The following is a 26,249-nucleotide window of genomic DNA, read 5'->3' on the forward strand; positions in this document are numbered from 1 at the left end:
CACTTCAGAAGTTTACCCTACAGGTATACAGGTGCCAAAAGACGTACATAATATGCACCAGGATATTCACTGGACCATAGCTTTCATAGTTAATGTTTGGAACCTAAATAGGAGGGTCGTTAATAAATTATGCTTCAGCCACACAATTAAATATTACGTACTGTTAAGAAGAATGAGGCAGCTAGGTACTAAAATTAAGTGGGGTTTTTAAAAAAATTTATTTCATTTATTTTATTTTTGGCTGCGTTGGGTCTTCATTGCTGCACACGGGCTTTTCTCTAGTTGCGGCGAGCGGGGGCTACTCTTTGTCATGGTGCGCAGGCTTCTCATTGTGGTGGCTTCTCTTGTTGGGAGCATGAGCTCTAGGCACGCGGCCTTCAGTAGTTGCAGCATGTGGGCTCAGTAGTTGTGGTGCATGGGCTTAGTTATTCTGGGAGACCAAGAATAGAAATGGGAAGAAGACTTATTTTTTTGGGTGCCTTATGAGTTTTTGAAATATCAAATTCACCAACATATTATGAAATATATATTTCATATGTATATTATGTATGTGTGCATGTATAAAATAATTTTTAAAGTAGGGGACTTTTCTACCACAGTGCTCCATGAGAGAAGGTGATAAGCATATTAAATAGCTTCATGGCCCTGCCCCTTCCAGACCTCAGTCTTCCATCTATACAATGAGAGTTTGGGATGAGAAGACTGTTCCTACATTCTTTCTTTCTCTTTTTTTTAATAAGTTTTAAAATTTGTTTATTTTTGGCTGTGTTAGATCTTTGTTGCTGCCCACAGCCTTTCTCTAATTGTGGCGAGCAGTGTACTCTTCGTTGCAGTGCATGGGCTTCTCATTGCAGTGGCTTCTCTTGTTGCAGAGCACAGGCTCTAGGCATGCGGGCTTCAGTAGTTGTGGCATGTGGGCTCAGTAGTTGTGGTGCACGGGCTTAGTTGCTCTGCGGCATGTGGGATCCTCCTGGACCAGGGATCAAACCCGTGTCCCCTGCATTGGCAGGCGAATTCTTAACCACGGTGCTACCAGGGAAGTCCCATCCTGCATTGTTTCTAAATCTTACAGCTAACCAACCAAACAAGTACTGTGCTGATGTAGTGGCCATAAGATGACATTTTATGGGCTGAGGAAGTATAAAATGGCATTAATGGGGCTTCCTGGTGGCGCAGTGGTTAAGAATCCACCTGCCAATGCAGGGGACACGGGTTCGAGCCCTGGTCCAGGAAGATCCCACATGCCGCAGAGCAACTAAGCCCATGCGCCACAACTATGGAGCCTGTGCTCTAGAGCCCACGAGCCACAACTACTGAGCCCGCGCGCCTAGAGCCCATGCTCCACCACAAGAGAAGCCACCGCAATGAGAAGTCCGTGCACTGCAACAGAGTAGCCCCTGCTCGCCGCAACTAGAGAAAGCCCCTGCACAGCAATGAAGACCCAACACAGCTAAAAAATATATATATGTGTGTGTATATATATATATATATATATATATACACACACATATATATATTTTTAAATGGCATTAATGAGGGACTTCCCTGGTGGTCCAGTGGTTAAGACTCTGCACTTCCACTGCAAGGGGCCCGGGTTTGATCCCTGGTCAGGGAGCTAAGATCCCACATGCTGCAGGGTGTGGCCAAAAAAATGAAAAATAAATAATAAAATGGCATTAATGAAACCAGGAGGCAGTGCCCATCCCTTGATGGACAGGGTCACTCCTCTGGCTCCGGAGCAGGTGATCATGGGAAAGCTGCATCTGCCTGCACTGGGCACCTGTCTCTCCTGCAGACATCTGTTCCCCAGGGCTGGGCAGCTTCTTCCCTCCCATCACCTGTCTGCTTCTCCTCCCATCACCTCTCTGCCCACCTACCTCTACCCCTGAGGCCCTTGGCTGGCCCAGGGGAGGAACTAAAGACAGCAGTGGAACAGGTTCTGTGGGGCAGAGGGAAGGTAGGTGCCTACCTCCTCAATGACTGAGGTCCTGGCCTCCCTCTGCCTCCCTCCCTAGTGGATCAGGCTCTACCTAGCTTACCCTGCCTATGCACTCCTCCCCACCTTCCTGAGCCCTTTCAAAGGAGGCAGCTCTCATACTTGCTAGAGCTTGACCCACCCAGCTCCTTCCCCTAGCCACGCCTCCTCCTTTAACAGAAGATGTCTGTGCCTGAGGCTGGGAGACCTGAGATGCCCGCTATGTTGAGCCTCCCTGGGAGGTGAGGGGCGGCAATCTGAGCCTTCAGAACACACTCAGAGGCCCTAGTTAGCAGGAAGCCACCTCCCTCCAAAGCCTCCTGCTGGGCTCAGCACTGGCCTTTTCTCTTGATACGGAGCCAGAGGGAAAATACATGGGAGTCCTTGGAGCTGAGGCTGGACATGTTTCCTGCCCCTCATTCTCTCTCCCTTCCTCCCTGGGCTTTCTTCCTAGATCAGCCCTGGCTCCCTGATGAATCTCTCTCCTTCTTGGGGCCTCATAAGTCAATCTGCAGGAAGAGAGGCTTGGGCCCAGAAAGTTGCCTGTTACCAGATGCCCGCAGGTGGTTCTGATGCAGGTGCTGCGTGGACAGGCTTAAAGAAGCGGCCCTTTTGTACATTTCGGAAAGGTTTTGTCTCATGTTCCTCCTGCGTGTACCTCCAGAAGCCAAGGGTCTGAAGTTAGCAAGCAGGAGGCTGGGGCTTCTCGGAACAAGGCAGATGATCCTCTTGGTGGGTCTCGACCCTGAAAGCTGCTGCCATCATTGGGCTTCTATCTGAAGCCTGAGAAGGAAGCCAATGAAAAAAGGAGAGCAGAGCCAAGCAGAGAGAGAGACAGAGATCTGCCAAGGCCTAGGGACATCACTGGAACCCTGATTTAGTAGGGAAACCAGCCCAACTCTTGGAGTCAGGGGACCCAATACATCCTTAGGCATTAGGGTTAAGTGTTGGGTGATTCTGGTTGTTTGCAATCAAAGAATCCTAATGGACACACCAATTCTATTCACATTTTTAATAGGAAGGTAATGGCGATTAATATAGTAGGGAGAGGGAATTCCCTGGCAGCCAAAAAAAAAAAACCTTAAATATAATAGGGAGAATTACATGTAAATTTCTATCAAAACAACTTAGAGAAGAGACCTTCAACAAAGCAATTATCCTCTCTGAGACTCTGTTTCTTCATCAGTAAAATGGGCATGATAATACTTACTTCAAAGAATGTCAGGACTAAATCAGATGACCCAAACAATAAACACTGTGTGTGCGGGGAGTGGGATGGGGATGAAGGTGGTCAAAAGGTACAAACTTCCAGTTATTAGATGAATAAGTTCTGGGGATTAATGTATAGCATGTGACTATAGTTAACAATACTGTATTGTATATTTGAAAGTGGCTAAGAGAGTAGTAAATCTTAAAATTTCTCATCACAGGAAAAAAATTTATAACTTGTGAGGTTATGGATGTTAACTAAACTTATTTTGGTAATCACTTTGCGGTATATACATATATAAAATCATTATGTTGTATACCTTAAACAAATACAATGTTATATGTCAATTATACCTCAGTAAAACTGGGGGAAAAGTTTTAAAAGAGTACATAATAAATAATTGCTGTGATAAATGAACCTTGGCCTTTTCTTCACGCCACGTAACCAAACTAACTCAGAATGGATCACAGGCCTAAAAAATATAAGAGCTACAACTACAAAGTTGCTAATATAAATCTTATGGGAAAATAGTAATGGCCGTGGGTTTGGCAAAGATTTTTTATATATGACACAAAAAATACAAACTATAAAAAAATGGATAAATTGGACTTCATTAAAATAAATACTTTTGCTCTTCAAAAGACACTTACAAAAATGAAAAGCTGAGCCACAGGTTGGGAGAGAGTATTGGCAAAACCTGTCTAAGAAAGGACTTGTAACTAGAATACATGAAGAACTTCTACAACTCAATAAGAAGACAACATAATTTTTTTAAATGGGCAAAAAATGTAAACAGATATTTCATCAAAGAAGATGCATAGATAGCAAATAAATATTTGAAAAAGATACTCAACATCATTAGGAAAACGCAAAGTAAAATCACAATGAGGTACTACTGGAATGGCTAGAAACTTTTAAAAAACTGACCTTACTGAGTGCTGGCAAGGATGTGAAGCAAGTAGAACTTTCATCCACTGCTGGTGGGAATGTAAAATAGCAAACACTTTGGAAAGCAGTCTGGCATTTTCTTTAAAAATGAAATACCTACCATACAACACAGCCATTCTGTCCTTCGATACTTACCCAAGAAAAATGAAAACACGTCCACACAAAGACTTTTTTGTGCCACGGGGCATGTGAGATCTTAGTTCCCAGACCAGGGATCAAACCTGCGCCCCCCTTCAATGGAAGTGCGGAGTCCTAACCACTGGACCCAGAGAATTCCCCAACAAAGACTTTACACAAATGTTCATAGAAGCTTTACTGGTAATAACTCCAAACTGGAAACAACCCAAATGACCACCATTAGAATGGATAAACAAATTATGGTATATCCATACAATAGAATGTTACTCAGCAGTTAAAAAGAACAAACTATTGATTCACACAACATGATGAACCTCAAAATAATTATGCTGAGTGAAAGAAGACCAAAAAGAGTATATTCTGTTTGATTTCATTTATGTAAAATTCTAGAAAGTGACAGCAAAGGAATCAGTGATTGCCTGGGGTTGGGGTGGAAGGAAAGAGGGAGAGATTATAAAAGGGCACGAAGAAACTTTTAGGTATGATGGGTAGGTTCATTGCCTAATTAAGGTGATGGACTCATGGGTGTTTGCATGTGTTGAAACTCAAATGATATACTTCAAATATGTACAGTTTATTTTATGTCCTTATATTGTAATTTCTATTTTATTATTTATTTATTTATTTATTGGCTGTGTTGAGTCTTCGTTGCGGTGCGTGGGCTTCTCAGGGCTTCTCATTGCGGTGGTTTCTCTTAATGTGGAGCACGGGCTCTAGGCGCGTGTGTTTCAGTAGTTGTGGCTTGCGGGCTCTAGAGTGCAGGCTCAGTAGTTGTGGAGCACGGGCTTAGTTGCTCTGAGGCATGTAGGATCTTCCCGGACCAGGGATCAAACCCGTGTCCCCTGCATTAGTAGGCAGATTCTTAACCACTGTGCCACCAGGGAATTACCTATATTGTAATTTTTAAAAGGTGATTACGAACAAACACGTATTGAGCATATTTAGGTACAACCAGGCACTGAAGGTACACACGGAAATCAATCCAGATGCTTTTAAGCACAAAGAACAGAAAACCCAACTTAGTTTGACGTAAACAATAATAAAATGCATTATGTCATCTACCTAGAAGGCCAGAGGCTTCAGGTAGAGTTTGACTCGTCCCTTCCTCATACTAGACACCATATTTAGCAACATCTTGGAATCCCCATAATTGTCAGGGAACTTAGCTGCAAATAAAAGAATATACTCTGACTGGTTTAAACAGTAAAGGAATGTATTTAAGGATATAAATAGCTCACACAGTCTCTGAGCAGGATAGAGAATTGGGCTTGAAGGCTACATAGCCAGGAACAATATGCCAATTTTACCCCAGGACTGTTATCAGCAAAGCGCCTGTTTTTTGCCACCACTGGGCATTGTCATAAGGGAGAAAGGATCTCCACTCCGAGTATTCCAAATGCCCCACAAAAGCTCTGAGTTCCTGCCACTCCCTGCAGCATCCTCTTCCTCATATATCTCTCTTCTGAATCAAAGTCAGCTGCATCTCATTGGAAAAGACTGGACCACATACCTATGCCCTAACTACACAGGAGGCTGGATAGAAGAGTCTATCTTTTATTGTACCTTCTATTTTCATAATGAGAAATTGTCTTGGCTTGTGTAGGAGGGGTTTTCCAAAAGATGCTGGGTGACCACAAGATTAAAAAGGTCCACTACAGGGACTTCCCTGGCAGTCCAGTGGTTGGGGCTCTGCGCTTCCGCTGCAGGGGCCATGGGTTCGATCCCTGGTCAGGGAACTAAGATCCTGCGTACCGTGTGGTGTGGCCAAAAAAAGAAAATAATAATAATAATTACAATAATAATAATAATAAAAGGTCCACTGTAAGCCCTATTTGGGAGAGATTATTATTTATCACAGTATAGGGTTGAGGAAACTGAGAGTCAAAAGAAGTTAAGCTGCTTATCCATGGTTACCCAGCTGAGCCTTGCCTGAGGATTCAAACACAGTTTTCCTGCGTCCATAGCTTGAGTCAGGTATTTTTGAAATCTTGTCCCCTACCCTCACTGGCCCTCTCACATGAAGACATTGCTCTCCATTTGACTCCTAGCCATGTCTCAGAATCCCAGCAGGAAAACACTGTAACCATTGGGGACAGGTTAGTTCACACTGCAGAAGAACCTGGGGAATCAGCCACATAAGTTACAAAAGGTAAATCACAATTCTGTTTGTCCCATGGCAGTGTAAACATCACAGCTTTGTGGTTGTGGTTGTTTTTAATCAAGATAGAAACTAGAAAACAAAGAAGAACCTGACAGATGTACCTCTTGATGGAAGTCCCTAATACCACATAAAAAGGTGTCTTGGAACAAAATGGAATCCAAATTTGATCAGCTCTGTAGATCTGATTACCACTTTACAGAAAATAGAGAAAGTTGGAGAACATGTTAAATGACAGACCCTGTTGATGTGGTCAGTAACAATTCAACTCTCAAGATATTATATAAGAATAAACGACCAGATTTCTTCAACAAATAAATAGCAAGGAAAGACAAATAGAGATGGGGAGGGGGAACCTACAGACTAAAAAAAGACTTAAGGGGGTTTCCTTGTGGCCTAGTGGTTAGGATTCAGTGCCGTCACTGCTATGGCCTGGGTTCCCAGGGAACTGAGATCCCACAAGCCACCCAGCCCGGCAACAAAACAAAACAAAACCAAAAAACTTGAGACATAAAACCAATCAAAAAATATGGACCTTTTTTTAGATAACTGTAAACTAGTAAGAGGTCTACAGTTCTAAATAGTAATAATAATAAAAAACTAAATAGTAATAATAACAATAATGATGAGGCAGTTGGGGATATTTGAACACTGACTGAATATTTGATAATATTAAGGAATTATTAATTTTTTAGATATGATAATGATACTATGTTTATGCTTATAAAAAGAGTCCTAAGCTGGGACGAAGTGAGAGAGTGGCATGGACATATATACACTACCAAACGTAGAAGGGATAGTTAGTGGGAAGCAGCCACATAGCACAGGGATATCAGCTCGGTGCTTTGTGGCCACCTAGAGGGGTGGGATAGGGATAGCTGATTCACTTTGTTATACAGCAGAAACTAACACACCATTGTAAAGCAACTATACTCCAATAAAGACGTTAAAAAAAAAAAGAGTCCTGATGTTTTAGAGATACTGAGTATTACAGGTGAAATAATATATATGGGTTTTACTCTTTTTTTGGCCGCGGGGCTTACGGGGTTCTTAGTTCCCCAGCCAGGGTTTGAACCTGGGTCCTCCGCAGTGAAAGCATTGAGTCCTAACCACTGGACCGCCAGGGAATTCCCTCCCTACAGGCTTCACTTTAAAATAATTGGGGGGGGTGGGGCTTCCCTGATGGCGCAGTGGTTAAGAATCCGCCTGCCAATGCAGGGGCCACGGATTCGAGCCCTGGTCTGGGAAGATCCCACATGCCGGGGAGCAACTAAGCCCGTGCACCACTACTACTGAGCCTGCGCTCTAGAGCCTGTGAGCCGCAACTACTGAGCCCACATGCCACAACTACTGAAGCCCGCACGCCTAGAGCCTGTGCTCTGCAGCAAGAGAAGCCACCGCAATGAGAAGCCCACACACCGCAACCAAGAGTAGCCCCTCCTCGCCGCAACTAGAGAAAGCCCGCGGGCAGCAACAAAGACACAACACAGCCAAAAATAAAAAAATGTACATAATAAAAGATAAAAATAATTGGGGGTGGAGTGGGGAGATATTGGCTATAAGTTGGTAGTTGTCCAATGTGATGATGGATACACAGGGGTTCATTATTCTATTCTCTCTACTTTTGTGTATGTTTGAGATTTTCTGTGGTAAGAAGCTATAAACCAACAAACAATGAACTTCATGCTGTGAAGAATAGCCCCACTACCCTGCCAGGTTGTACCCACTCCTCACCAACCCCTCCTTAGATGTCACACTCTGTCTCAGCCTAAAAGAGTTAAAACTAAGTGAAAGAAGTTATGAAACATGCACTGTTTGCCCTGCAGCCCCCTTTCCTCCCATGAGATACATGATGAGTGAGTCAAAAGCTCTTCTGAGAGTGCTGCGAAGCTAAATTAGTTTATGGGGTAAGAGAGAGGCTGCCTCTGATAATGAGTATCAGTTGGGCTTCCAAGGGCCTTTGTTCATACTTGGCAACGTTCCCCTGTCTTAGTTTGGATTTTCCCAGAAGCAGATCCTGAGACAAAGATTTGAATGCAAGAGGTTTCTTTGGCAGGTGATCCCAGGAACACCTGTAGAGGAGTGGGGACGTGAAGCAAGCAAGGGGAAGAAGCAAGTAAAAAGCACTGTTAGGGGCTTCCCTGGTGGCACAGTGGTTAAGAATCCGCCTGCCAATGCAGGGGACACAGGTCTGATCCCTGGTCCTGGAAGATCCCACATGCTGCAGAGCAACTAAGCCCGTGTGCCACAACTACTGAGCCTGTGTTCTAGAGCCCACGAGCCACAACTACTGAAGCCCGCATGCCTAGAGCCATGCTCAGCAACAAGAGAAGCCACTGCAATGAGAAAACCGTGCACCACAAGGAAGAGCAACACCCGCTCTCTGCAACTAGAGAAAGCCCGCGTGCAGCAAGGAAGACCCAACGCAGCCAAAAATAAATCAAAAAAAAAAAAGCACTGTCGGGACGTCCCTAGTGGTCCAGTGGTTAAGACTCTGCACTCCCAATGCAGGGAGCCCAGGTTTGATCCCTAGTCAGGGAACTAGATCCCACATGCCACAACTAAAAGATCCCGCATGCCGCAACTAAGACCTGGCACAACCAAATAAACAAATGTTTAAAAAAATAAATAAATAAAAGCACTGTCAGGTAGGTGACCTCTGTGGGCAACAGTGCCCGATTCTGCAGGGGACCTCTGGGGATCAGCGCAGAACACGCCTCTCAGAATTTTCCCACCTGAGGGGTGATGAGCTGGAGTAAATACCAACTCCCATCAGATCAGTCGTCCAGTGAGGACAGCTGGGGGTGAGAAGGGCATGTTAATTCTCCCACACTTTTGGCTGCCATGCTGGCAGAGTCAACTCCAGCCAGAGAAAGAGATCCTTCCACAAATAGATGCAGACGGTGGCATCCACAGTTCCCCACCTTGGTAATCCCAGCAGGGTCTTGTATCATTAGCTGCAGTTCCTTTGGAAGAATTACTGTTGGCGTTTTGATCATCTAATTATATCAACATACGCATTGCCTAAGTATAGCTAAACAAGGTGACCAGGTGTAGTTATGCTTTTTTTGGGGGGGACGGGCGGGTGTTTCAGTACACTGTTTATGGGACTTTGTCAAAGATAAATGGGCGTGAACTTGCCCATGTGCAAATCACCATGTGCTGTCCAGAGCCCTGGGGGACATCACCATTCAAGGTCAGCCCTGCTGAAGAACCAAAGTATAATTCCATCTCAGAATGGAAGCAGAATCTTTAAGGCATTGGTTTAAATGCTTTGACTTTCTTTGGGAATGATAAGCTCTTAAGGGTGAGATTTACGTCTGTGTGGAGGGTAGGAATTAAGTCCTGAATGATGCAAGATCGCCTTTCAACTCCAGACTTTTCTCACGTGCACCCACCTGCTGAATGTATGTGTGAAAAACCAGCGAACAAGCGATTGTCGGAAGGAGTGAACAGGTGCATTTTTAACTGTGTCAGGAGTATAACAGGGTCATCATCTATCAGCCTCCTTTGATCCCCCTGAAGTAAACAATTTTTAAAAAATAGACCCTGTTGTTTAGAAACGTTAACTTTAGCAGTTACAGCCCTAAGTATTTGAACCACTAAGAAATCAGCTCACAGCCTCTTCCTAGTCATCAAACTATGTGTTTCCTTTGTTTATGTAGTGTTTGTGTGTGTGTGCGTGTGTACACAGAGCCACTATTTCTTTTTTTTATACTCTTCTTTTAAAAAACATCTATTTATTTGTGGCCGCATCATGTCTTAGTTGCTGCATGCAGGATCTTTCACTGTGGCACGCAGGCTCTTGGTTGCAGTGTGAGGGCGAGAGTCCGCGGGCCACAGCTACCAGACCCAAGACAGCCAAAAATAAATAAATAAATAAATTTGTTTTAAAAAATAATAATTTAAAAAAAGAACTTTGTCTGAGCTTTTCCATGAACCTGGAAAAATGGTACCAATAAAACACATTCTTCTGAGGATAGTTGTTTTTTCAATAACAGGAGTCTCTGGTCCATCATGTCAACCCTTTCACCAATATCCTCAACTCTCTTCCACACTTGTCTTTGTGTCATACCAGCCCTAAATCATTCCAAATCTCCAGCTTCTCTGTGTCTACATCTGGGCAAGTGAACACGGCTGAAAAAAAAAATCACGTATCTGGGCAGGTTGGTGCTGCTATAAATGTATTCCAACAGCAGCTGGGCTCTCAAGGTTGCCTGATCATTCTTCCCTGTTTCCCGAGTCAATTCTCTACTGTTCTCCACAGTGGCTATTTCTTTTTTTTCTTTCTGCGGTACGCGGGCCTCTCACTGCTGTGGCCTCTCCCGTTGCGGAGCACAGGCTCCGGACGCGCAGGCTCAGCGGCCATGGCTCACGGGCCCAGCCACTCTGCAGCATGTGGGATCTTTTCGGACCTGGGCACGAACCCGCGTCCCCTGCATCGGCAGGCGGACTCTCAACCACTACGCCACCAGGGAAGCCCCACAGTGGCTATTTCTTAAACCTCCACACCCCCTTGTACCCTTGCTCCTCCTGCCTCCCCCATGGCCTCCTGCCCCCCCCGCAACTCACCTTCATCCACGTTAGTTCCTTCCTCCTTCTCTCTAGTTTCGAAGAGAGAATTCCCCTTCCTGTTTGGAGTTTACTTCTCCACCTGTGCTGTGGGGCACACCTCCTCCCCTTCTTGGGGACCCTGCTCAATTTGTTACCCTCTTGTTTTCCTGAATCTTTTTTTTTTTCCTTCGGCCTTGCCATGCAGCTTGTGGGATTTTAGTTCCCCGACCAGGGATCGAACCCAGGACCTCAGTCCTGAAAGCACGGAGTCCTAACCACTGGACCGAAAGGGAATTCCCTCTCCTGAATCTTTATCATCCTTCTTTTCACTGACTCATTGTCAGCATTCCAGCTTATTCTCAACTCCCTCAACCTAAAAGGAAATCACAACCGAAACCCAATGACAAAAACTTCTCTTTTGGTCCCACTTTTTAGCTACTGCCTTCTATCTTTTGACTCCTTCCCTGATAGTCGTATTTCTTGGAAAAGTCACCCAGGGTCAGTCCTTCCATACTCTCCTCTGGCTCATCCTGCTGTAACTCCATTATCAACATACTTGTTGAGATCAACAGCAGCTTCCTTATTGCTAAGGCTGGCAAACACCCAGACAGGTGAGGGGACCTAGGCTCAGAGATGGGTGGCACGTGGGGCAGATAAGGACTTCTGGGAGTCCTAAATACCCAGGACAGGTGAGGAGAGGTGAGGTTTTCAGGGGAATTAGATCTTAGCACTTTCTGAGTCTCAAGTTCACTGTTTCTGGCCACAGTGTGCTTCGTGAGAACAACAGGAAATGAGAACTGAGGCCTGGGTTCTGTCTCTGGATTGATCTCTGCCTCCCTTGGGACCTTGGGCAGTCCGATTCCCCTCTCTGGGCCTCAGTCTCTCTGATGGGACCCTCAGGGTTGCTGTGAGGCATTCAGCAAGCACTGAGGGTGGGTGGGGCTGCTCTGCAGCCTGCAGGAAGCTTGGTGTCCTAGCAAACATTTCCTCTGAGGGACCCAAAGGCCTTACACTCAACACCTTCTGGAGACCCATCCCATTTTTCAGATGGCAGAACCAAAGCACCAAAGTATGAAGAAGCTAATTATCATTTAAGGGGAATTGCAGGCACCTGTGCACGCACTGTTACTCCACCATGATCCAAAAAGGAACAGGTTTGCTGCTCAAATCTGTGAAAACAGCTGGGAGGGTAGAGGGTATAAGGAGGGAGCATCAATAAAAAAGACTAAGTCATTGTCTTCTGGGCTGTGCATACATAGCCCTCCCCTGAGCTACTGCCCCACCTCTTTTCTCCTTCATAGTTAAACGTCTTGAAGGAGGAGAGACTACTTCAAACTCTACAATGACTTCCCACTGCAAATAGAATAAAATCCACTCCTCACTCTGGTCCAGGAAGCCTAGTACCGCTGACGTCACAGCCTGCCATCCTCTCCCCTCATACCTTTCGCCCCAGCCCCACAAGGCTTCCTTATGCTTTTACACCAGCCTCAAATTAGACATGATGTGCTATTTTTTTTTACATATTGTGGGATTCAATTCGCTAATGTTTTCCTTTAAGAATTTTGCATCAGGACTTTCCTGGTGGTTAAGACTGCGCTCCCAATGCAGGGGGCCCAGATTCAATCCCTGGTCAGGGAACTAGATCCCACATGCCACAACTAAGAGCCTGCAAGCCACCACTAATACTCACCGCAGCCAAATAAATAAATAAAATATTAAAGAAAAAAAAAGGAGGGATTTCCCTAGTGGCGCAGTGGTTAAGAATCCGCCTGCACATGCAGGGGACGTGGGTTTGAGCCCTGGTAGGGGAAGATCCCACATGCCGCGGAGCAACTAAGCCCGTGTGCCACAACTACTGAGCCTGCGCTCTAGAACCCACAAGCCACAACTACTGAGCCCATGTGCCACGACTACTGTACTGAAGTCCATGCGCCTGGAGCCGGTGTTCCACAACAAGAGAAGCCACTGCAATGAGAAGACTGCACACCGCAAGGAAGAGCAGCCCCCGCTTGCTGCAACTATAAATAAATAAATTTATTTTAAAAATAAAAGATTATGCTAGACCTGGGTCTTCCCTGGTGGTCCAGTGGTAAAGAATCTGCCTTCTAATGCAAGGGAGGTGGGTTCGATCCCTGGTTGGGGGACTAAGATCCCACATGCCGAGGGGCAACTAAGCCCTCGCGCCACAACTACTAAGCTTGTGCGCCTCAACGAGAGAGCCTGTGTGCCGCAAATTACAGAGCCCACGTGCTCTGGAGCCTGTTTGCCACAACTACAGAGCTCACGTGCCCTGGAGCCTGCATGCCACAACTAGAGAGAGAAAACCTGAACGCCACAACTAAGAGAGCGCCTCAACGAAGAGACCACCAGCTGCAACTAAGACCTGATGCAGCCAAGAAAGAAAGAAAGGAAGGAAGGAAGGAAGAAAAAAGGAAAGAAAGAAAAAAAGTAAAAAGCAAAACCAAAAATATCTGAGCCGTAGTTTTCTTTTTAGGAAGACATTTAATTACCAATTCCATTTATTTAATAGCAATGGAATTATTTAGGCTTTTCATTACTTCTTTTTAAAAATGTATTATTTGTTTTTTCTTTTTTAAAATTTATTTTATTGAAGTATAGTTGATTTACATTCTGTTACTTGTTAAGTCTTTCACTAAATTATATTTTTCTAGGAAGTTATCCATTTAATCTAAGTTTTCAAATTGTGGTACAGAATTGTTCATAATCCTCTTATTATCTTTTTAATCCATGTGGTTTTGCTTCTTTTCACCCTTAATTTTATTTGTGCTTTCTCTTTAGTTTGCCAGAGTTTGTCAAGTTTATTAGACTTTTCAAATGACCAATTTTTGGCCTTGTTATTCCTCTTTACTGGTTTTCCTGATTGTTGTTTATATTCTCAATCTTGTGCTCTCGCCTTTATTATTTTATTTCTTTGGGTATATTTATTATTTTTTATAACATGTTTACTAAGATATAATTTGTATACCATGAAATTCACCCATATAGAGTATACACATTTCAGTGGTTATCAGTATATTCACAGAGTTGAACAGCCATTACCACAACATTTTCATCACTCCAAAAAGAATTCTGTATCCATTATATGTTCCTCTCCATTTCCTTCCCTCCGACCCCATCCCTAGACAACAACTAATTTACTTTCTGTCTCTACAGATTTGCCTATTCTAGGTGTTTCATGTAAATAGAATCATATAATATGTGGGGTTTAGTGTCTGGCTTCTTTCCGTTAGAATAATGTTTTCAACGTTCAACCACGTTGTAGCATGTAACAGTACATCATTTCTTTTTATGGTTGAATAATATTCCATTGTATGGATATACCACATTTGGTTACCTCTTCATTAGTTGATGGACAATTGTGTTGTTTCCACTTTTTTGCTTTTATGAATAATGATGCTGCAAATGTTTCTGTGCAAGTTTTTGTGTGAACATGTTTCCAATTCTATTGAGTACATACCTAGGAGTAGAATTGCTGAATCATGTAGTATTCTCTATATATTTTTAAATACATTAACTCAGTCCTCACCACAACTTAAGAGGTAAGTACCATTATTATTACTATTTTTTTTTTTTTTTTCGGTACGCGGGCCTCTCACTGCTGTGGCCTCTCCCGTTGCGGAGCACAAGCTCCGGACGCGCAGGCTCAGCGGCCATGGCTCACGGGCCCAGCCGCTCCGCGGCATGTGGGATCTTCCCAGACTGGGGCACGAACTCGTGTCCCCTGCATCTGCAGGCGGACTCTCAACCACTGCGACACCAGGGAAGCCCTTATTATTACTTATAAAATTTATTTTATTTGGTTGCCCCGGGTGTTAGTAGCAGCAGGCAGGCTCCTTAGTTATGGTATGCATGTGGAATCTAGTTCTGCAACCAGAGATCGAACCCGGGCCCCCTGCATTGGGAGTGCAGAGTCCTATCCACTGCGCCTCCAGGGAAGTCCCTAGTATTCTATATTTAACTTTTTTGAGAAACTACCAGACTTTTCCACAGTGGCTGCACCATTTTACAATTCCACCAAACATGTATGAAGTTTCCAATTTCTTTATGTCCTCCCCAACACTTTTATTATCTGTCTTTTGTATTCTATCCATTCTAGTGGTTGTGAGGTAATATCTCATTGTGGTTTTGACTGCATTTTTGTGATGCCAAATTATATTGATATCTTTTCATGTGCTTATTGGCCATTAGTATATCTTCTTTGGAGAAATGTCCATTCAGATCCTTTGCTCACTTTAAAATTGGGGTGTCTTTTTATTATTGAGTTGTAGGAGTTCTTCATATATTATGAATGGATATCCTTTATCAGATACATGATTTGTAAAACTTTTCTCCCTTTGTTTTGGTTTTCTTTTAATTTTCTCAACAATGTCCTTTAAAGCACAAAAGTTCTTAATTTTTTTTTTTAAAGTTCTTAATTTTGATGATGTCCAACTTATCTATTTTTTCTTTTGTTGCATGTGCTTTTGTTGTCTTATCTAAGAAACCATTGCCTAATCCAAGGTCACAAAGATTTATGCTTATGTGTTCTTCTTTTTTAAAATTTATTTATTTAATTTATTTATTTTTGGCTGCTTTGGGTCTTCAGTGCTGTGCATGGGCTTTCTCTAGTTGCAGCGAGGGGGGGCCGTTCTTCCTTGCGGTGTGTGGGCTTCTCATTGCGGTGGCTTCTCTTGTTGCGGAGCATGGGCTCTAGGTGCGCGTGCTTCAGTGGTTGTGGCTCATGGCTCCAGAGTGCAGGCTCAGTAGTTGTGGCACATGGGTTTCGTTGCTCTGCGGCATGTGGGATCTTCCTGCACCAGGGCTCGAACCCGTGTCCCTTGCATTAGCAGGCGGATTCTTTTTTCTCTTTAATAAATTTATTTATTTATTTATTTAGGCTGTGTTGGGTCTTCATTTCTGTGTGAGGGCTTTCTCTAGTTGCGGAGAGCGGGGGCCACTCTTCATTGCGGTGCGCAGGCCTCTCACTGTCGCGGCCTCTCTCGTTGCGGAGCACAAGCTCCAGACGTGCAGGCTCAGTAGCTGTGGCTCACGTGCCCAGTTGCTCCGTGGCATGTGGGATCTTCCCAGACCAGGGATCAAACCCGTGTCCCCTGCATTGGCAGGCAGATTCTCAACGACTGCGCCACCGGGCAAGCCCAGCAGGCGGATTCTTAACCACGCGCCACCAGGGAAGTCCCTATGTGTTCTTCTAAAAACTTTAGTTTTAGTTCTTATACTTAGAATTTGATCCATTTTGAGTTAATTTTTGTATATGGTGTGAGGGAGGGATCCAACATCATTCTCTTGTACGTGGATATCCAGTTGTCCCAGCATCATTCTTTGGGTTTATTTTGCTATTCTGTTTCTAACTTTTTACAATAAGTATTTAGCTCATGAAGTTCTCAGTCTTTCTTCTCTTCTAAAATAAGCATTTAAAGTTACACATTTTCCTTTAATTATTTTTTACGTTTTAACCTCAAAAAAATTAGTAAAATTGGGCTTCCCTGGTGGCGCAGTGGTTGAGAGTCCACCTGCCGATGCAGGGGACACGGGTTCGTGCCCTGGTCCAGGAAGATCCCACATGCCGCAGAGCGGCTAGGCCCATAAGCCATGGCCGCTGAGCCAGCATGTCCGGAGCCTGTGCTCCGCAACGAGAGAGGCCACGACAGTGAGAGGCCCACATAACGCAAAAAAAAAAAAAAAAATTAGTAAAATTAACAATCCTAAAGAGGTTTATTCTGAGGCTTCAAGAACACCTTGGCACACCACTCTGTACCACCCTCTGCCAGGTATACAAACCCAAATTTAATAAGTGTAGGCTTATACTAGTCTTGAAAGACTATCTTATTATTAATTTAATAGGATTGACTCATTCATTCAACAGATATTTGTTGAGTGCCCACTGCATAGCATCATTATATTAAGTTCTGAGAACAGAGAAGTAAAATAGAGTCCTGCCATCCCAAAGCTTACTGACAATTGAAAGGAAAAAACCTGAAATACTGCATGATAAATGTTAGGATAGGATATGTAATACACGTTGGAGATAGGAAACATAGGAGTAAGATTAATTTTGAGATTGTGAAAGGTTTTCTGGAGGAAATGGCTTCCTTCAAGGACCTGAAAGATGAATTGGTAGGAGCTTGCCAAGTACACAGCAGAAAAGAGCGTGCTGGGCAGTTGAAGCAGCAAGTGGAAAGATCCAGAGGTATAAAAAAACCCCTTGACCTTTTAGAGGAAGGAAAGGAAGTGTACTGTGCCAGGAGCAGAGAGTGTCAGGGAAAGGTACAGGATGAGAGGTGCAGGATAAACCTGGAGAGGTCTACAGAGACTAGACTGTAAAGGACAATTAAACCATATTGTGGGGCTTCCCTCATGGCGCAGTGGTTGAGAGTCCGCCTACCGATGCAGGGGACACGGGTTCGTGCCCCGGTCTGAGAAGATCCCACATGCTGCGGAGCGGCTGGGCCCGTGAGCCATGGCCTCTGAGACTGCGCGTCTGGAGCCTGTGCTCCGCAACGGGAGAGGCCACAACAGTGAGAGGCCCGCGTACCTAAAAAAAAAAAAAAAAAAAATTATAAACCATATTGGGGAGCTTGGGCTTCATCCTGTAATACTTGGGAGGCCACTGAAGAGTTTTAAGTAGGATTGGAACAATAGCAGATTTGCATTTTGAAAGTTTTGCTGTGGCTGCAGAAAATAGATGAAGGGAGAGAAGGTCAAGACCAGTGGCCAGGAGACCCTTCCAGAGGTTGCAGCAGTCATCAAGTCCTCGATTAAGGAGTGTCCAAGGAAATGGAAAAGAGGGAACACTTAGGTCTTGGTGGTTGATCAGATGTGAGAAAGGGGGTGGGGCACCGAGGCTGACTCTCTCTTTTCTGACCTGGGTGACTAGGTACTGTCAGATGTGACAGCAGGTTGGGGGGAAGACAGTGAGGTTTTTGTTTTTACTTTTAAGGTTTTTTTTTTTTTTTTAATTTTAACCATTAGAAAAAATTGAAGTATAGTTTATTTACAATGTGTTAGGTTTGGGTGTACAGCAAAGTGCTTCATTTATATGTATAAAAATATATCTATTTTTTTCAGATTCTTTTCCGTTATAAGTTATTATAAGGTATTGAGTATAGTTCCCTATGCCATACAGTAGGTCCTTGTTGTTTCTCTATTTTATAGGGAGTAGTGTATATATGTTAATCCCACACTCCTGATTTATCTCCCCACCCCCACCCTGACAGTGTGTTCTGATCACAGTAGCTTGAGGTGCTTACGGGACACTTCTTCACCTCCTGGCCTTATCTGAACCCGGCTCTCTTCTAAGGACTCAGGTTCCTCAGCCCTCTCAAGGGAAGGCTGTCTTCTCTCACATTTCATGGATCTCAGGGCCAGTAGGCTTAGCATAGTCTCCTGGTTCCTCACTGCTTCTTCCCAGTCTTTCTTCTCCTTTACTTTCCCAAACCCAAGCTCTTGGAGGTTAACGCCATCTCCGCTATACCACTTATTACTCTCTCTTTTTTTTTTTGGCCGTGCCGCTCCGCCTATGGGATTTTAGTTCCCTGACCAGTGATCAAACCCTTGCCCCCTGCAGTGGAAGCACAGAGTCTTAACCACTGGACCGCCAGGGAAGTCCCACTTATTACTCTCTTTATTGCTATCATCTGTGGACCCATTCACCAATAACTTTGTCTCCTGGTTCACAGCCTTTCCCTTCATTCTACTCCACCTCTTGTCCTTGGGGACTTAATTACCCACGTGGAAGACCTATCCAGTACTCCTGCCTGTCACCTCCTTGACTTCCTCCCCTCCCCTCCCCTCCCCACCCGCCAGCCTCTCCTATGTTCACAGGAGACCAACTCACCACCCATGACCATACCTCAACTGAATTCTGGATTTCAAACCCCCCACCCTGACCACCATTTCCTATCCTGCCAGCCAATTTGCTTTAGTGTCTATACCACACCACTCTTCAAACTCATCAAGATCCCATTATTTGTATCACTTTTTCACCATCAGCTCCCTCCCATTTTCACTTCCTTCTCTACTCAGCTTAGAGAAGAGTCCATTACTACAGGCACTCTCTTCATACAACTTCAACAAACTTGCCTGTCTCCATCTCAATCTCCAGTTACTTGACGGATAGCCCCCAACCCTAAATGTACCCCAGCTATCAGAGTTTTTCATGCCTACACCTGAGCAACTGAAAATTGCCAGAAAAAAAAAAAATTACCGGGCTGGACCTACTGGTTCCTTTTGCAGTTCATGACCACAAACCTCAAATAAGCACACGACACTGAGATCTCTATTTTTCCATCTTGCATTTAGCCTTCAACCCACTTTGCTCTGCCTGCTGTCAACATTGCTCCATCAAAATCCTTCTATCAAGGTCAAAAACAGCTTCTCAGTTTCAAAATTCAGTGCGTGGTGGGGGAGGGGGAGTGTGAAAGGAATCAAAATGTACGAACTTCCAGTTATAAAACAAGTCACGGGGATGTCATGTGTATCATGGAGACTATAGTTAATAATACTGTATCGAATAGTTGAAAGTTGCTAAGAGAGTACATCTTAAAAGTCTCATTGTAAGAAAAAATTTTTTTGTTAATTATGTATGGTGATGGATGGTAACTAGACTTATTGTGGTGATCTCAGTGTATACAAACATGGAATCATTATGCTGTACACCTGAAACTAATATGTCAATTATACCTCAAGAAAAAAAATTCCAAATGCAGAATACATTATATAAAGATTTCTCTGAATAGAATAGTGTTAATACTGAGACCACCTGCAGGTTAATGCTGGAAATTTCTTCGTTGAACATTTTCCTAAAAGATTTGGAAGACAAAGTGCACAAACATCTGGGTGTGAAATGTTACTAAGTTCTTTCAGGTAGTGAAATGTGAAACAGGTAGTATGGTCATGCCTGGGTGAGTTGTTAAGTAACTTAATATATTAAGGAGACAGAATGCAGCCTCTTATACCTGCTGTTACAGGAGGCTGTACAGTACAGTGGGTAATAGCTCAGGTTTTGGCAACAGACAGTTGGGGTTTCAATCTCAATTCCACCATTTACTATGTTTTAAGAGGATTTGACATCTGAGAAGGCTGCTGAATCTAAGCCTCAGTTTCCTCATCTGTAGAATGGAAATAATAGGGTTAATGTATGTAATCTGTGAGGTAATGCATCAAAGTGGTTATTCAGTTACTTTGTACATAGTGAATGTTGTCTTAATTAAAAAAAAAATTCAGTGCATCCTTCTCAGTCTTCATCTTTCTCTACCTCTCAATAGCCTGTTGCAGTTGACCATTCCTTCCTCCTGGGAACGTTTGCTCCTGTCTTGGCTTTTGTAACACCCCACACTTGTTTTTCTCCTTTGTGTTCATCCCTGGTTGGGGAACTAAGATCCTGCAAGCCACGTGGTACAGCCAAAAATAAAAATAAAAAAAATTTCAGTTCACTCTCTCCCTAGGAAACCTGATCTCTCCAAATTTGTATCTATAGATCTATAACCTATAGCCTTGGCCTCTCCTCTGAGCTCGTCTTATGTATGCATATGCTAATTTGACATCTCTGCTTGGATGTCTAATAAAGAGCTAAAATATAACTCATCCAAAATAGATCTCTTTATATCACCCACTTGAACTTGTTGTTCCCATCTTCCTTTTTGAAATAAAGCCAGTTCTTCCAGGGGTCATAAACCTAGGAGTTGTCTTTCCCCTTCACCCACATTCAATCCATCAGCATGCCCTTCCTATTTTACTTCCAAAATTTATCTCAAATCCGTTCCCAATCTCCCCTCCCCACACCTACTTTACCATCCTTGCCCCCATTCTGGTTCAAGTTACCACCATCTTTTGCCTCATCTTCTGCAATAACCTTCTTACTGATCTTCCAGTAAAGTCTTCTCTTTTGTATAAGTGCCAAAGGGAGTTTTAAACAATGTAAAAAATCACCAGTCTCAAGGCTTCCACTGTAACTAAACTAAAATCCAGACTCTTTCCTGTGGTCAACAAGGCCTCCTTTGTAAGATGACCCCTGTCTGCCTCTCCAACCTGCTCTTAGCACCCTTTTCATCAGGTTCCAGTAGGGCCGCCACACCCATGCTGACCCCCTTTCTAGTCTTTGGACAAGCCAAGCTCTTTCTCCTTTTTTTAAAAAATAAATTTATTTATTCATTTCTAAATTGATATTCAGGGTTTACTTTTTTTCAGGGTTTACATTCTTTTTTTTTAGGCTTTTTTTGGATTTATTTATTTTATTTTATTTATTTTTGTCTGTGTTGGGTCTTCATTGCTGTGCGTGGGCTTTCTCTAGTTGCGGCAAGCAGGGGCTACTCTTCGTTGTGGTGCACAGGCTTCTCATTGCGGTGGCTTCTCTTGTTGTGGAACGTGGGCTCTAGGCGTGCGGGCTTTGGTAGTTGTGGCTTGCGGGCTCAGTAGTTGTGGCTCGCAGGCTCTAGAGCTCAGGCTCAGTAGTTGTGGCACACGGGCTTGGTTGCTCCGCGGCATGTGGGATCTTCCCGGACCACGGCTCGAACCCATGTCCCCTGCATTGGTAGGCAGATTCTTAACCACTGTGTCACCAGGGAAGTCCCAAGCCGAGGTCTTTCTTACCATAGGGTCTTAGAAGTAGCTTTTCCTCGCCTGGAATGCTCTTCCCCAGAATCCTCAAATGGCATCTCCTACTTGTAATTCAGAACTCAGCTCAAATATAATCTCTTGAGAGAGGACTTCCCTGACTACCTTATCTAAACTTTACTCTTTTCCTTTTTTACTTCTATCATATCACTTGTTATAATGATGACTTGTTTAATATTTGTTTACCTTTTTAACTGATTGTCCTCTCTCACTGGATGTCTGTGCCATGTGGGCAGGAACTTGGTCTGTCTAGTTTACTCCCTGACCCTAGGTCTTAGAATCACCTCTAGCTCACAGTAGGTGTTCAATGAACATTTGTTAGGTCAATGAACACAGAGTTAGACAGTTAGATGCGCTGACATGAACTAGTGAAAGATCTGGGCTGGAGATAAAGATTTGGGGATTATTTTAAAAATAAATCTTAGGGCTTCCCTGGTGGCGCAGTGGTTAAGAATCTGCCTGCCAATGCAGGGGACACGGGTTTGAACCCTGGTCTGGGAAGTTCCCACATGCCATGGAGCAATGAAGCCCATGTGCCACAACTACTGAGCCTGTGCTCTAGAGCCCACGAGCCACAACTACTGAAGCCCGCATGCCTAGAGCCCGTGCTGCGCAACAAGAGAAGCCACCACAATGAGAAGCCTGCGCACCGCAATGAAGAGTAGCCCCTGCTTGCCACAACCAGAGAAAGCTCGCATGCAGCAACGAAAACCCAACGCAGCCAAAAATAAATAAATAAAATAAATAAATTAATTTTAAAAATCTTAATAAGCAAGGAATAGAAGGGAACTTCATTAGCTTGTTAAAGTGATCTACAAAAAAATCTACAGCATGAAAAAAATAATGAAACATCAAAATAACCATTTAAGAATGGAAAAAAATAAGGGTGCCCACTACTACTTCTACGCAACTCTGCTGGAGGTCCTAGCCAGCACAGTGAGGCAAAAAGAGAAACAATGTATCAAAAGAAAGAAATAGAAACACCATTATTTGGACTTACATTATTTACATAGAAAATAAAAATAATCTATAAATTGTTAATTTAGAGTTTAGTGAGGTTGCAGGATCAACATACAAAAATCAACTGCTTTTATTATTATTATTTTATTATTATTTGCGGTACGCGGGCCTCTCACTGTTGCGGAGCACAGGCTCCGGACGCGCAGGCTCAGTGGCCATAGCTCATGGGCCCAGCCACTCCGTGGCATGTGGGATCTTCCCGGACCGGGGCACGAACCCGTGTCCCCTGCATCGGCAGGTGGACTCTCAACCACTGCGCCACCAGGGAAGCCCCTCAACTGCTTTTTAAAATAATTTTTTATATACCAGAAAAATGCAGACTATCTCATTATTCTAAGCTTATTTCTGTATGTAAATGAAAACAACCATTCTGTCACTACAAAACTCACTGTGAATCCAGTGAATTAAAAAAAGAAAACATCCTATAGACAACCAAAGCATATTATCATGATACTTTAAAATACAAAAAAAGGACTTTCCTGGTAGCACAGTGGTTAAGAATCCACCTGCCAATGCAGGGCACACGGGTTCAAGCCCTAGTCCGGGAAGATCCCACATGCAGTGGAGCAACTAAGCCCGTGCGCCACAACTACTGAAGCCCGTGCTCCACAACAAGAAAAGCCACTGCAATGAGAAGCTCACCCACCGCAAGAAAGTGTAGCCCCCGCTTGCTGCAACTAGACAGAGCCTGCGTGCAGCAACGAAGACCCAACACAGTCAGAAAAAAAAATCCTAAGACTATCCAGAGAAGAAAAAAAAGTAGGTCACTGAGGTCACTGACAATGGAATAAGAATCAACAGCAACACTGGATGCTAAAAGACAATGGACCAATGCTTTCACATTTTTCAAGAAAAAATATTTGATTTTAAACATAAAATTCTGTACCCAGCTAAAGTGGCACTTAATTATAGATGTTTAAAATAATGGCATTTTCAGCTGTTATTATAAGGACTTGGAAAATTTGCCTCATGTATACTCATCAGAAGTTATCTGATAATATGCTCCAGCAAAAGAAGGGAGTAACAAAAAGTAATTAGACTTGATCTAGGATGCAGTAGACTCAGCCCAGGAGAGCAGCCAAGGGGAGTCCTAAGAAGACTTCTATGTAGGAAGCATAGCCCAAAGCAACCAGCCCAGGTTAGAGGGTAACATAGAGACTTCTAGAAGGGAGAGTTTCAAGAAAAAGGGCTTGATAGGGTAAGTGGTACGATAGCACTAGGGTGGAATAGGGAAGGGAAGGATATTAATTATAATCAAGATACTGCAAGAAAAAAAAAGTATAATTAGAAACACTAGGCCTCCAAAAAAAAATCTGTGTAAGGAATGAATATAATCCATTATAGTATTTGACTCTCCTATTCAACATTTACAAAGTCACAATAGTGTAAAAACCATTTATTGCTATAACTAAATACGATAATTTAATAATTTAGGAGAATAAAAGATGGAAAGTAGCATGACAGTTAAATCCTTATCAGTTACAATAAGAATAAATATATAAGGTCTAAAATGGATAAGTCAAGAAAAAGCATTATATCATTTAGAATAAATGGAGGTAACTACGAGAAGAAACTGCTAAAAGAGTTAAAAGGGGTTGCGTTTGGTAAGCAGGATTTAGGAATGGTGAAGGGCACATGTGAGAAATACGTTTGTTTTTCACTATAATCCTTAATACACCGGTTATGAACTATGTGTATTTACTACTTTGATAAAACTAAAAATTTACTTAAATAGAAAGATTTTTGGTCCAGAAAGGAGGGATGGTGTCAGAAACGGATTTTTTTTCTGGTAAAGCTAAGGAAGCTTTAGAGCTCCCCTGAAGGCTGGAATTTGTTTTAGGTGAGAGAGGAAACCATGTTGCAATCAAGCAGAATTTCTGACAACCTGCCTCAAGAGATCTCAGAGAAAGGGAACAATTTTCCAAGCATACAGTTATTTGTGGTTTATTTTCTCATTCTAAATAGACAATCATATTCAAATGCAATTAAAAAAATTTTTTCCCTAAAGAGAGTCCTTCAAACGGAGTAAATTTTAGGCTTCACAAAACCTGGGTTAGCTCCAGGGAGTTGTTTCCCAAAGGAGTCCAGATTCACCTTTTTTTTTAATGGTAGATTTATGTTTTTATGCAGATTCACTCTTTTTTTTTTTTTTTCTGCACGTCGTATTTCTCTAGTTGCGGCGAGGGGGGCTACTCTGTTGTGGTGCGTGGGCTTCTCAGTGTGGTGGTTTCTCTTGTTGCAGAGCACCAGCTCTAGGCGCACGGGCTTCAGTAGTTGTGGCACGCGGGCTCAGTAGCTGTGGCTCCCGGGCTCTAGAGCACAGGCTCAGTCGTTGTGTCGCACGGGCTTAGTTGCTCTGCGGCATGTGGGATCTTCCTGGACCAAGGCTTGAACTGTGTCCCCTGCATTGGCAGGCGGATTCTTAACCACTGCGCTACCAGGGAAGCCCTGCAGATTCACTCTTAATGTTTATTTGTTCCTTTTAAGTCTTGTTTTAGGGGGAGAGTGAGGACAATTTTTTCAGTAATTTTTGGAATCAAGAAACTGTATTAGAACCTGGTCCTCCTCTGGCTACCCTACCTGGAGCTCACGGAGACTGTAAGACCTTTGAGGATAGGAACAGAGCTGTGTTCTCTGTGTCTTCTACAGTTCAGGTGCAAAGTTAATGCAGGTTCAGGAAATATATATATATATATATATATATATTTTTATTTTTATTTTATTTTTTTTTTTGCGGTACGCGGGCCTCTCACTATTGTGGCCTCTCCCGTTGCAGAGCACAGGCTCCGGGCACGCAGGCTCAGCGGCCATGGCTCACGGGCCTAGCCGCTCCGCGGCATGTGGGATCTTCCCGGACCGGGGCAAGAACCTGTGTCCGCTGCATCGGCAGGCGGACTCTCAACCGCTGCACCACCAGGGAAGCCCAGGTTCAGTAAATATTTTTGAAGGAACAGATACATTTGAGTGCCATTAGGTATCATTTTTCCTTCTGCTCCGTCTCTTTATTAAGACTCTGTTATGCAAGGCAGAAAGCTGTGGGAATGAGGATGAGAAGAGGTAGAGCGGGGTAAGGTTGCTTTTTCCAAACCCTAGATCCCGCACTTAGACTTTACATAGTAGATGCCTTTCTGGATATTTTGCACCGTGTATATCAGATTTTGCTAATCTCAACTCACTTTACACATAGAGATTATTAATGGTGTTTAAACATTTTGTGCTATGAGATGCAGAACATTTTTTTTATTTCAAGAATCTTTTTGTGCAACTTTCTGTAAAGTGAACTACCAGCATATCTGAAGTCTATTTTGGAGGTGTGCTTAAAATGGGGCACACCGTGTATACTAAGTTCGCCTTTAACAATGACTAATTCGCACACCATATGTGGAGTGTTAGATAGCTGTTGGGCGCTCGCCAACAACTAGGCACCTACCACTTCTTTTGGCCCCTTCACTCTCAGACCACCTGCTTCGACCCGGAGGTGCTGTCTTGACCCTCCGCGACCTCTTTGTCATGGCGTCTGCGGGGCGTCTCCCGCCGAGGCCCCGGCACCAGGCCAGGCGGCGACCTTCCCAAGATGGCGGCGTCAGGGGCCACTGCGCGGAGGGGGCGGGGTT

At 43.6% G+C, this 26,249-nt stretch overlaps 1 long non-coding RNA gene across 1 annotated transcript; it reads right to left on the reverse strand.

The window, feature by feature from the left end:
- Positions 1 to 42: 42 nt before the first annotated feature.
- LOC141277390 (uncharacterized) lies at positions 43 to 26,207 on the reverse strand. Its single transcript, XR_012328710.1, has 3 exons — positions 26,066 to 26,207; positions 17,387 to 17,536; positions 43 to 430 (listed from the first exon to the last, which is right to left on the reverse strand). It is a non-coding gene; the product is annotated as an uncharacterized lncRNA (long non-coding RNA).
- Between the last annotated feature and the right edge of the window lie 42 nt (positions 26,208 to 26,249).

This window comes from Tursiops truncatus, chromosome 20 (assembly GCF_011762595.2).
Source record: "Tursiops truncatus isolate mTurTru1 chromosome 20, mTurTru1.mat.Y, whole genome shotgun sequence".
In the NCBI taxonomy this organism is placed as follows: Eukaryota; Metazoa; Chordata; class Mammalia; order Artiodactyla; family Delphinidae; genus Tursiops; species Tursiops truncatus.